Consider the following 13636-nt stretch of genomic DNA (forward strand, 5'->3'; position numbering starts at 1 on the left):
CCAAGGCTGTGAGGATGACGACTCTCAGGATCCACAGCTAGGCTTCAGATTGTTTTGTACCAACTGCAACGAAATCAGGCCCAATAAAGCCCCCTTTCTGGTTATACTAATACAGGGGCTCCTAACCTGGAGTCTCTATGGACAGATAAACAGGCAGAGAGGCAGAGAGAGAGAGAGAGAGAGACAGATAGAGACAGAGAAAGAGGGAGGGAGGAAGGGAGAGGAGAGAGAGATGGATGGATGGATGGATAGATAGATAGATGGACAGACACACAGAAGGGCACATACATAGAGAGGTAGACAGACAGACAGACAGACAGATAGATAGATAGATAGATAGATAGATAGATAGATAGATAGATAGATGGATGGATAGACAGACAGACAAGTGGGCAGAAGATGGATGGGCAGAAGGATACATACATACAGAGAGAGAGAGAGAGAGAGAGATTAATTTTAATTTCAATGTAATTGGGTTTTTTGTAACTCTCTGTGTGTAATTTATACATTTAAAACCATGATTCTAAGAAGGGGGAACATAGGCTTCACCAGACATCCCAAGGGATCTGAGACACATAAGAATAAGAACTCCTCCTCCCATATGTGCTTTTCATGGTCCTGCAGGAGAGAGCAGTGTCCTAAGGAGCAAAGATAAAAAAGGTGGTTTTAGAAGGTCTAAGAAGATATGGAAGCTGCTTTTCCTGGGTTGACTCCAGAAGGGGTCTACAGAACAGAATTGCTCAGTCTGGGAGGAGAAGCTTTTGGCTCAATGCCTGGATAGACCCCATTTGAGAGCTGGCAGGCACCTCACTCCATCAGAGCAAGAATCCATCAGTGTGGGGGCAGCTGGGTGGCTCAGTGGATCGAGAGCCAGGCCCAGAGATGGGAGGTCCTGGGTTCAAATCTGGCCTCATACATTTCCTAGCTGTGTGACCCTCACTTGACTCCCATTGCCTAGCCTTTACAGAATTGTACAGTATACAGTATTGATTCCAAGACGGAAGGTAAGAGTTTAGAAAAAGAAAGAAAGAATTCATCAGTGTGAGCGTGGAGAGGAAACTGGATATGAGGAAGATCCCAAGCAACAAGAGAGAGGCACTCACAAGGTGGGTCCTGGTTCTCCCTCACCTTGAGTTGTCTGAGGCTTGTCACCCTCTCCACCAAACCCAGCCCAGTACCTGTAATTTCTTTACAGTTTTATAAAATCATAGGAAGGAAGGAAGGAAGGAAGGAAGGAAGGAAGGAAGGAAGGAAGGAAGGAAGGAAGGAAGGGAGGGAGGAAGGGAGGAAGGGAGAAGGGAAGGAGAGGGAGGGAGGGACAGAGGGGACATTCCTAAGGGCTTAGTAAGTACTGTACCAAACACTGTAATAAACATTAGGGATACAAATTCAAAAGCAAAATGCCCTGGATCCCGTTAGATAGAAGGAACATATTCTAATAGGAGAAACAAGATATTAAAAAAGAATGACTGGAGAGGGCTGAGGACAGAGGGTAAGCAGTGAAAACTCCTTCCAGATCCTTCCTTTAAGGAGAGGGCCCAGAGCAGCGCTCAGTCTCTTTCTTTCTCACTGGGCTACAATACTTCATCAAGCCCCTCAGCCCCTACTCCTGCTTTTCAGCTTATACGTTGTCTTGTCCTTTAAACTGTGAACTCCTGGAGGACAAGAACAGTATTTTGCCTTTCCTCAGCCCTTAGCACAGTGCCTGGCACAGAGGAGACACTTGATAAATGTTTATTGACTAACTGTCTAAGTGGTAGCTTGAAGGAGATAGTTGGTTTTGGAAATTTAATGGGTCGCTGTAGCAAGTGTCTCTGACAAAGGCCTCGTTTCTCAAATATAGAGAGCTGAGTTAAATTTATAAAGATGCAAAGCATTCCCCGACTGACGAATGATCAAGGGATATGAACAGGCAATTCTCCGAAAAAGAAATTAAAACTATCTTTAGTCGTGTGAAAAGAATGCTCCAAATCACTATTAATTAGAGAACTGCACATAAAAGCCACTCTGAGGTACCATCTCACACCTCCCAGACTAGCTAATAGGACAAAAAGGGAAAGTGATGACTGTGGGAGGGGGATGTGGGAATCTGGGGACACTCATATGGGGCTGGTTGAGCTGTGAGTCGATACAACCATTGTGGAGAGCAATTTAGGACCTTGACCAAAGGACCGCCAAAGTGTGCCTCCGCCAGGGCCCAGCACTACCACTCCTGGGTCTGTACCCCAAAGAGATCCAAGAGAGGGGGAAAGGGCAGCTGTCTTTGTGGTGGGAAAGAACTGGGAACTGAGAGGATGGCCCCCAAGGAAGAGGTGGATGAACAAGCTGTGACATGATTATAATGGAATATTATTTTGCCATAAGAAATGACAAACAAGATGATCACAAAAAAAAAAAAATCCTGGAAAGATTTGTATGAAGTGATGCAAAGTGAAATGAGCAGAACCAGGAGCTCCTTATACACCAGTTACAGCAATAAAGTACAATAATCAGCTGACAAAGTCTTAATGACTATTAGCAGTGCAAAACCAATGATAAAAAGGCTCTCTGCTGCCATAGAAGGAACTGATGGAGTCTGAATGCAAGTTGAGGAATGCCTTATTTCCTTTTTTAAAATTATTTTATGTGTTATTTATATATTTATTCACTTTATTTCCTTGCCCCTGCCCTGGAACTCAAACAATTCCTTCAAGTGCTCCCAAAACGATTCTCCTGCCCACCCCCACCCAAATTGAATTCTGGAAAATCAGATGGGCCCAAAGCTAGCCAGCGTCCGATAATAAAGTAAAACGGAGCTCCTGGAGGAGCATGAAAGTGACTTTTTCATCAGGGGCAGCTAGATGGCACAGTGGAGAGAGTGCCAGGCCTGGAGTCAGAAAGACTCATTTTCCTGAATTCAAATTCAGCTTCAGATACTTCCTAGCTCTGTGAGCCTGGGCGAGTCACTTAAGCCTGTGTGCCTCAGTTTCTTCATCTGGAAAACGAACTGGAGAAGGAAACAGCAAACCATGTGTGAGATTCATATTGCAGAGAGGGATTCAAGCTGCAGAGAGGGGTTCAGAATTCCATAGGACCAATATCCTTGCCAAGAAAACCCCAACTGGGATGATACAATCAGTTAAGACTGAACAGCAACCAAACTTAGAGAAGAACTTCTAGGGAAAGAGACTTTCGTTCTACATGGCATTTATCTCTAAAACAGCAATATTCAACCTTTTCTGCATCTCAAAACCCTTTATAAAGAAAAGCCATGATAACAAAATACAGTCATTAAGATTTTTTTTTTTAATTCACAAATCCAGGTTAAGAAGCACAGCTCTGGGGGTAAAGGAGCCGACATGGAGCGTCCAGAAAGGAGAAAAGATCTATTATTAAATATGCCAAACTGTGGTTAAGATCAGGGTCTGAGAAGTACATCCCTCTATCTGAGATTGGAGTCATGCTAGAAACACAGGAGAGGGGGGCAACTAGGCGGCACAGAGAATAGAGCAGCAAGCCTGGAGTCAGGAGATCCTGGGTTCAAATCTGACCTCAGACACTTCCTGTGTGACCCTGGTCAAGTCACTTAACCCCCTCTTTCCACTCTTTCTGTCTTGGAACTAAATATACACTGTTGATTCTAAGATAGAAAGTAACTAAGTCACCCCCTTCCAAGCTTTTTCTTTCCGCCTGCTCTTTCAGGGACAGATCCAAAGGGAATACCCACCAATGGAAGGCTTTAAGTTCTTGCTAGATCTCAAAATTTGGTAGTTTGGCCTATCAATAGAATCCAATTGGAAACTCAAATCCCAGACTCATTCAATTCAAAGTAATATTTATTAGATGTATCCACTTTGTGCAAGACACAATTCTAGACATGGGAATTACAAAAATAGAAAACAGACTCCATCTACATAAATAATCTTCTATGAACTCAATTTTACATGACCCAATTTTACAGGAACAAAAGATGTTTGGAGTTTGCCTGAGCCTCTGTGTCCCATAGTATTGTCAAAACTGAAGATTCCCACCCCAATTTTGGTGGGTCCTCTCTGCTGCAAGACCCCTCTTACCTACACCCGATATTTGGTGTACTGGGGTGAGCATCTCTTCATACCTAGAGATATGAGGCCCTAGTATGCTAGATAATTCCAAACAAAGCTATTGCCAGCAGAATTAGCAGAGCTTTTCCCCTGGATACCAAAATAGGGGAAGGAGGTACTTCTTCCTCTGAAGGAACCATCCCCACTTGTGACCATCATCTCCATGCCTTATTTTTTATCTCCCAGCAACCATACCACTATGGAAGTCCTGGAGTCACTCTCATCTCCCCTAACCAGGTTCTCATTGTCATAGTGTCTCACGGGGTCTCCTTCCCCTCCAAACCCTAACAGAGCAAGAATCAAACCAGACCCTCTCTGGCGTGGTTGTGCCTGCGGTCTGATTATTCCTACTGTCCCCTCACCCTCATCTCTGCCCCTTCCTTTCCCCCATGCCCAGTCTGGGCTTCTTCCTGCTAGGCTCATTTCTCTTATCCCCCTTTAAATGTCTTCATCTTATTTCTCCATCAAAGTCTTCCTTTGATGGCTCATCATGGAATGGTGGTTACCACAGAATTTCAAAGTTGGAAGGGACCTCCAGAAGTCATCTAGGTAATACATACCTTGAACCAGAAACCTCTCAATAATGTAGAACCTAGCAAGTGGTCATCTTCATCCCTCCTTTGCTTAAAGCCCTTCTGTAAACTTCCAACTTAACATATCCAAGAGGGAGGACTTGAACCCACTTCAATCTATATTTCCCTCTGGGAGAGCTCAAATTAAGAGGAAATTTTTTTCTTGCCTAAAACTCAAATCAGGCGCCAGGCAATTTGTATGCAATGCTCTTTGTTCTGTGTCTGGGAGCCAAGCAAAATAAATCCATAAGATAACCCTTCAAATACTTAAAAGAACCAAGATCTTGGCTGGGCCATTCACTAGCCATGTGATCCTAGGCAAGTCTGTATGACATCTACTAGAGAAAGTGTTAGATTTGGAGTCATAAATTTTGGAGTCAAAATTTTATAGCAATGACATTTCCTAGCTTGCTTGGGCAAGTCTACTCCCATCCCTTCCACTCAGCTGCTTTACCTCCAGAAGAAAATATTCCCAGCTATTGCTTAATACCAGATGATACATGAAGTCAAATTACAGCATTTAATTAAAACGGAATAAAAAGATAAATACAAGAAAATGAATCAGGTAATAACTGTCCTCAGCGCCCGTACTAAGTGGATTCTACCCCTAAATGTTTCCAAGGAGCATCAGTCAACTCTCCAATTAGTCCTACTGTTCCTCAACACAGGAGGAAAAAAAACACAATCCAATTACTCATGGCTTTGGTAGTGAAGATCAGTCTCAAACCAGAGTTTATTCAATTCCACTCTGGCCATCTAGTAATATTCCTTCTACAAGGCTCTGAAGGCACCAATTGCTCAGATACTCAAGTTTTAAGACCTTCAGGACCTGGTTTATGCTGATCTGTGCCAGGCATCAGCATAGTTTAGATGCAGCTGCCCTTTCTTTCTCTTTCTCCTGTCTTTGCTACCACCTGACTCAAACCACCTTTTGTGGGATTCTCGTGGTGCATTTTATAGTCTTCCCATCTTGGGAGCAATCCTCATCCCAAGTATACATTGTGATATGTTGCCATGCCAAAGACCTTCTGGGAAATGCAATCCACATAATTTCCCCCAGGGTATGAGGTTCTCTTAGCCACAAATTTTGAGGGAACATAAAGGCCAAGGGCATGCCCTGCACACAAAGAGATAAATGATCTCACCAAAGGAACTCAGCATTGCTAATATCACAAAGTCCTAGGTGATGTTTAAAGTAAATCTCTCTCTCTCTCTCTCTCTCTCTCTCTCTCTCTCTCTCTCTCTCTCTCTCTCTCTCTCTCTCTCCTATCACTCTCATGATGTCATCTGGAGGCCAAATACCAGCAAGTGAATTGAGATAAATGGGCCAAGGGAAAAAGGGAAGTTAAGAACCAAAAAGACAGGAAACAATAAGGTCAAGAATATCAGAAGACAGCAGAGTGATTCCCCAAGCACTGCCCCCTGGGCAGCCCAGGCAAATTAAGAAACTATGGTTGGTTCCTGAGATGTGACATGTGAGAGTTGGTGGGTGGAGAAAAAACTTTATAAGTTGAGGCAAGGAGGAAGTAGGGGTCTTTGGAGTGCTATGGAGGAGCGGACTGGACTGGTGGCCGAGTATAGCAAGAAGGCCCACAATGGTAGCCACAGATTAGCCAGCTAAGTACCTACTTTTCCTTCTTCTTCCTCTTCCTCCTATTTTTGATTTAATAAAGTTGTTCAGCTACAACCAGCCTCATAATTTTTAATTCTTACATTATGGCAACCACGAAGGCTTGTAAGGACTCTCATTTTCTTCACTTTTTACTCTCTCTGAGATATTTTTAGAAATTAAGTCAAATTAGCCAAAAATGCCAAGATGGTAACCAGAGCCAACTGAAGACCTTAGGGGAAAACAGTCAGGATTTTCTTCACTGCTGCCAATTAAACATAGAAGCTTAACAACAAAAATAGAAATAGAAAAGTGAACTTCAAAAGTGAACACAAATCTAAGAAGATTTCTCTGAGAACAGGCTTTAAATTCAGGAATGATGAGCTCTTGACCAAGGACAAAAATCTATTTAAAGAAGGCTGATAAAATATATATTGCCTAGAGACTTGAGAATCTGATCAAACATAGAAATGTGTATTGGTAGGGGCTCAGATTTTTAGATATGAATAAATCCTCACCTAAATAGCTCAATGAACTTGAATATAGTTAAGGGGAGTGAGGTGTCACATTTACACTTGACATGTAGATCTCCAGGAGTGGGTGTTAGTCTTCAGTTTTGACAAGCTTCTGGTGATGCTGGGAGACACATTCTAAGAGAACCAAAACAGCTTTTTGTTTGAGTAAAATCGGGTCGTGTAAGAATGAGTTTATGTAAGAGGGTTTATGTAGACTTTGGAGAGAGCACTTCCTTTCAGCTGAATGACGAGGTTGGAAGCCATACTTGCAGTGTAAAGACTTTGTCAACTTTGTTAAGACTCGAAAATTCTGATTAATGCAATGACCAATCACAGTTCTAAAGGACTGATGGTGAAGCATGTAATCTACCTGCTGACAAAGAGAGGATGGACTCAAGGATACAAAAGGAGACATTCATTTGAGAACCCTGATAATATAGGAATTTTTATGACAATGTATTTTTCCTATGAGGGCTTTCTCCTTTTTTTCATGGGAATGGATAGGAGAAATATAGGGAAAGAGTAAGAGAAGAAAAAGAAAAGAACTTTTAAAAGGCCATTGAAGCATATTTTTAATGTACAGATAAGAAGACCAGAAAGAATCACAAATAAGATAATTTTGAAAGGTATATGTTGAATTTGTCACATATAATTATATATTTTTAAAGAAAAGCAAACCATGCATAATAGAGATTCTTGGTTTCATAAACAATTCTCTTCTATTATATCATATAGAAGGAAAGACTCATATTGTTTGGTGCTTGTTAAAGTCATAATTTTAAAAAGAAGAAAAACCAACCACTGAGAATTTTTAGAGAACACATAGGAAAACATATCTCCTTTATGGCAGAGAGGGGAGGCACTACTAGGACAGAATATTTTATATATTGTCAGAAGCAGCCATTGTGTTAAATGTTTTTGCTTAATAGTTTTCCCTTGTCACTTTGAGAGGTTGACACGACTCTGTTCAATAAAACTTATTGTTAAAAAAAAAAAACCTTCCATAAAAAAGTAGGTAATTTGTGTGTATTCCTATTCCATTTTTCAGACCCTGCTCATTACATCAGTCAGGATACTGTTGTTTTCGTTGCCTTTCAGATCTCATTCTTATTCTTCTAATATAATATCGATTTGTATCTTGGTTCAATGGTCTGACTGCACACAGGCAGCTGATTTAGAAATGATTCCTCCACACCAGTGGGCTAAGATAGTGTCAATCTCATTTCTTGTGATGTTACTCAATGCTTATCATCTGACACTTCCTATTTCTCTATTCATGGTATGTAGGCATGGGGTCTCTGGGAAGTGCACAAGTCCTCTCTCCTCTCTTCATCCCAACCCATATTTTATAAGTGATTTTTCACTGCCATTTTTATTGAAAAATTACATTGTATTTGCATTGAAGTCATTGATTAAGAAAGTTCATTTGGAGAGTCTGATCGAATTCTGTGTAGAATGTCTTTCCCTCCTCCTCTGAAAACAGATGCTAGTGAATAGACTGCAATTGTAGCCATGTGTTTGGTTGGTTTTTGCATAATTCGTTTTCTCTCCCACCTCAAATTATCTTGTACATATTGTCTCCCTCTCTACCTCTCAGAAGTTGTGTTATTTCTGTCTTCTATCCCCAGCACTCAGCATAGTGCCTAACCTATAGGAAGCAGATACTATTTGTCGAGTTTGATTTCATTTCCCCACAGATATTTTTAAGTACCAGGATTAGGTTGGACAGTGTTCTGTGTTCTCATATATAATACTTTTAAGTCCTACAAAATACTTTACATATGTTATCTCATTTGATTCTCACAACTGAATAAAGTAGGTTTTATTATTATCTCCCCTTATAGATGGGGAAACCGAGGCTAAAAGAGATTGTGATTTGCCTAGGGTCACAACACAGCTAGTGAGTCAAGACATGAGTTCAGTCTTCCTGGAGAACTTTGGGTGAGGCTGTCCCTGTATCTTTGCAGGGATTCCATGCTTTCCATCTCCACACAACAAGGTCCATTGGTCTCTCCGCTATTCCACAAGTAATTAATTGGGATGCCTCATTCATGAGCCCTCAGCGACTCAGGACAGAGCACACTGGGTAGCTGCCTCTCACAAACGGGATAGGAAGAATAAGTTGGCTGTAAGCTATCCCCACTTTTTACTGAAATGTCTCTTTGACATAAAAAAAAAATATGGTACCACCAACCAAAAGGAACCCTCTTTCCTCACTAAGACAAAATGTTGTTGCCTTCTGTTCAACAGCCATAGAAAGACTCATTGGAAACTCACTAATGTAAAAAGGAATTGGAAAAAACCATCTAAAAATGTATATATTTCTATGGACAAGGGAAATGTATCAAAACTACATTTCCCTTGATCCAACATGGTCCAACTGGTTTCCGTTTCCGACGTCTTGACGCAGGGGAGCGCTTAAATCTCGTGGGTTAGGAGGGAGTAGGCTCTTTTCTTTGGCGAGTAGGGCTTGGCTAGGAGGCAGTATGGAGGCGGCAGTTTTGAATGCTTACAAGCGCGTGGTCTAATGATTTTATCTATCAACATGGCTTTAATTAAAATACTAATATATATTATTATACCAGCCTTAATCATTTTTAATTCTTACACTAAGGAGCAGACTAAGGAGCAAAAGGGAAAGCAGGAACCTCTTGGGAGCCATATGCATTATGCCCCAACAAGCCATAAAAAGACAGGATTACTTTTATTTAATCACTGAGCTGCATATCTTAAATCTTTTTATTTTCTTTAACAGTTCGAATACAAAAATGCACAGAAAAGGCACTGTGTGCCAAGCAGTCACGAGTGTGAAGAAGGTTTAGCTCACTGGGGGAAGACTGTGGCATTTGGGGCCCCAAACCAGCAAAAGCATTTAAGGCATTATGCTCAGAGCCCCTCCCCCCAAGTCCATAGTGTACCACAGAGCTCTGTACACTCTTCATCTGCTGGTCAGATTGCAGACATCTCCAGGGCAGGTGATGAGGGAGGAGTGTTCATGGGAGATGATGCTGTGCCTGTGTAGGAAGGACTTCTCCTGACCCTTCAGCAGGACATAACCCCCACAGGGGCATTCAGGAAGGCAGGATGGGAAGGAAGAAGAGTCGACCAGTACAGCAAGGGTTGGAACATGGCACCCCGAGTCTCTGAAGGACAAGGCAGGTCAGAAAACCAATGGACCAAAATAGACATGCCCCTGGAGAGAGCGGGCATCCCATCCTCAGGCACACATGGATCAGGGGCCAGGGGCAGTTTCTTCTTTACTGATACTCTTGCCTCTGACCTGGGCACAGGAGGAGAGAGCATCAGTGCCCGGGTGCCAACCCATGGGGGAGTGGTCTGGAATATCTACTGAGAGCAATTTCAGCATGAGCCAATTGGCAACAGACTGTGCCCAGGGTACTGGTGCCCAATACTCTTTCACCCACACAGGTCTGAGTCCTCCATCCTCTGCCTAGGACCTGCCTAGGTCCCAGCAGACCCAATTTAGAGTGTAAAATGTAAAATCACTGTCGTATGAGATTGCATAAATTCATCACAATTGGTTAGTGCCCATATTTCCCATGACATTCTCTAGTTCAGGGTACTCTATGGGTCAATACTCACTCAACCTCTTCCTCTCTACCCCCCGCCCCCAAAAAAAGCAAAACCACCCAACAACTCCTTAATCTCCCTGGTTGTGTTTATCTTTACCAGCCTACAACAAGAGGATACATTGGGCCAAAAGATGTTTAATCAAATCACTAGTAGAAAAGAAGGGATTGGAGGAGGACTTGAATAAGGAAGAAGACATTTTATAAAGGTGATTTGAAGGGATTTGGACTCCTGAAAAAATCCAGAGATTGAATTTGGAGAGAGGGAAAGAAATTTTGGAGAACTTCAGGAAAAAGAGGACAATTCCTGATACAGGAGGGAAGTGACCAAGAAGGAAGGAGAAGGTAGCTGATAAAGTAAGGGGGAAATGGTGAATAAAATATATCTGTAAAGTAAAATAAAAAGGAGAAAAGAGAAAGAAGTTTGGTCATGGCTCATTGACTGCTGATTAAAGACAATTATAATGAACTTTCCTTGGAAATACTCAGAAAGTTTAAGCAGTTTAAAAGATAAGGCCAGGAAACCTTAATCAATAGAAAGCCTGGAAATTTTTGCAATGACTTGCTCCATGAAGGATATTTAAACATTTTTGCCACATCTAAGTGGCCACTCCCTATGTTCAGTGTGTAGGTTTGGTCTCCCTCCTATAAGCGAAGGTGAAGGAGCCTCAAGGAATGTCTCACCTTACTTCAGGTCCTCAAGTACTATGAAGTATCCCTTAAAACACTAAAAACAGGGCTTAAATTATTTGTAGGGGCCAAGGATGAGGAGAGGGGGAAGTTTCTAAAGATCTCCAGAGGAAACAAATCCTATGTCGGGAGGTTAGAAAATGGGAAAATGTCAGACAAAGTTGGGAAGACAGAATTGAGCGTGCTGTTCTCAGAATGGGTATCAGCTTACAAAGGCTAGTTTGTTACCTTTTGTTGATTGAGGCCTGGGGACTAGCTTGGGAGGGAGACTGATGAAAGACAGAAGGGGCAATGAATAACTCAGTTGCTCCCCTTACCTCACCTGAACTGGGTTGGAAATACGGGTGTTTTGGATTGTGATTCTAAGCCTGGTGTGGGGGCTTGAGAGGGAAGAGAGGAAGAGCCTTGTGTCAGGAGCTCATATATATTGCCTACTTGCTGCCTAGTCAGTCGGCATTTCTTAGCCCATCATTGAAGTGCTCTTTCATGAAGGGAATAAACAACTAACTGCCTCTTTTTATTCCTACCTTCTGATTCCAGGTTTTGTTTATTTGAGTACTTGGGGCACTTATGCTCATTTTTGAATGGGGCACTTGTCATCGTTTTTATCTCACGCAAGAAGAAAATCAAGACAAACAGGAGACAAAGTCCAAGAAAGGAGCCAATAATAAACACATAGTCTCCAATGTCCATACCCAAATGCTCAAAGCTTAAACAGCAAGATATAGGGGAGGTCCTAATCTAAGGAGCCAAATTTGTCTAATGGGTTATTACAGACTTCTTGGGTCAAGACCCAAACTAGAATGTGACTCTGGATAAGTATAACTTACTCAAAAAAAAAAAAAAAAAAAAAAGAAGGGGCAGCATTTTATATTTTAAAAATATTTGTAATTAAATGGAGAAATTAGAGAAAGGGGATATCATTGTTGGAAAACAACTGAAGGAAGATCACTGTAGGCAAATGCAATGTGATTACAGTATACTACATAGCACCTTAGTCAGAAAGAGGAAATGAATGAGGAGTTTGAAAAAAACTTATCCAGAGCCCAGCACAAAGGGATGCTGATATTGGTGCTAAGGAACTGTGAAGAGCTGGGACAATGAATTTCCTCTCACTATGAAAATTTACTTTGGCATTCAAATGGAGTTATGAGCTAGAAAAAGAAAAAGAAAATTAGGTGAAGAAGGCAAAGCTATCTTCCTGTAGCTTCTAGTCTGCCATCTTGCCTTTATTAAGCCTATCTGTGAGCAACAAAACCTCAGAGACCTCCTAACAAATGGTAAGAAAAAATTAGATCTGTCTCAGGTTGTACTGAAGTAATTGGTGTTCCTTTTAAAAATAATTATTACTTTTTTTTATTATCTGCATTTCCTAATGAATTCCTCCTTTTTCCATCCTCTTCCTTTAAAGCCATTCTTTTATAACTTCAAGTTGATGTTCAAAGCCCTTCAGGACCTAATCGCTTCTTACTTTTCTGGTCTTCTTAAAATCCCATTAGATTGTAAGATCCTTAAAGGCTGGGAGAGTCTTTTGCCTCTTTTAATTCCAGTGCTTACTTAGCACACTGTCTGACACCTAGTAGGCACTTAATAAATGTTGATTGATTGATTGATTGATTTTAACTAGGGAGTAGTTTATAAGTCTAGTTATTATGTAGCCTTCAGAGAGTACTTGGATGATATAGTCCTCCCAGTAAGTGGACATTTTACAATTGATTCTGATCTAGTAACCACATGGTAAAGAAGAGATTTTTTTGGTTGGTCATGGATCCAGAATGGGAGAACATTCAAAAAGACAAGAGCTTGCCAGTATTCTCTTGGTCCTGGCTCTTTTCCAACTTGATGGCATTAGAGGACAAGGTTCTGTGGGTTTCATGTTGGTGGAAAGGTCTCAGGCTCTCCCTCACCAGAGCCAACACAAAGCCAAGAATGCATGGCCCTTAGTGTCTCTGTTGTGTAGGCTTAGAGCTTGTTGCTGGCTATGATCTTAGCAGCTTTGAAAGGTCAGTGGAGCAAGAGTTTCACCAATTCAGCAAGTCCAATGTTGAGAAGGAACAATTTTGAGGAATCAGCCAACTGGTAACTGAGACACAAAATCATCTTGTAGCTATGTTGTGTTTGGACTTGAAGTTGATAGAACTGTGTTAAAGTCTGAGCCCACTATACTCAGGAACCAAGGTCCTTTAGAAACAAGGGTCCCTCAACACATATACACCTAAGTATTAGGAGAAAAATATTTGCATTTCTGTTCTTGTTGTATCTTCATACTAAATATCCCTTGGTCAAAGGTCTTGATTTATTGATTCACTGGTGGTTAACAACGGGGAGAACATTCCAAAATATATGGCTAGAGCCATACCCCAAAAACTCAAAATTTAAATATAGAATGGATTAGAGGTTTTATCTAAGAAGGTTTTGTCTTATCCAATTTTACCTTATCAATATCACTGATACTTGTGTGGTATAAGACAAAACTATAATATTGCTCTGGATGAGTATATTAGACAAAGGCTAATACCCATACCTCAAGGAGTTGGGGTCTCTAAGGGGAGAGATGTAGCAAGTCTCATTCTATACA

The sequence above is a fragment of the Gracilinanus agilis genome, chromosome 2 (assembly GCF_016433145.1).
Source record: "Gracilinanus agilis isolate LMUSP501 chromosome 2, AgileGrace, whole genome shotgun sequence".
Lineage (NCBI taxonomy): Eukaryota > Metazoa > Chordata > Mammalia > Didelphimorphia > Didelphidae > Gracilinanus > Gracilinanus agilis.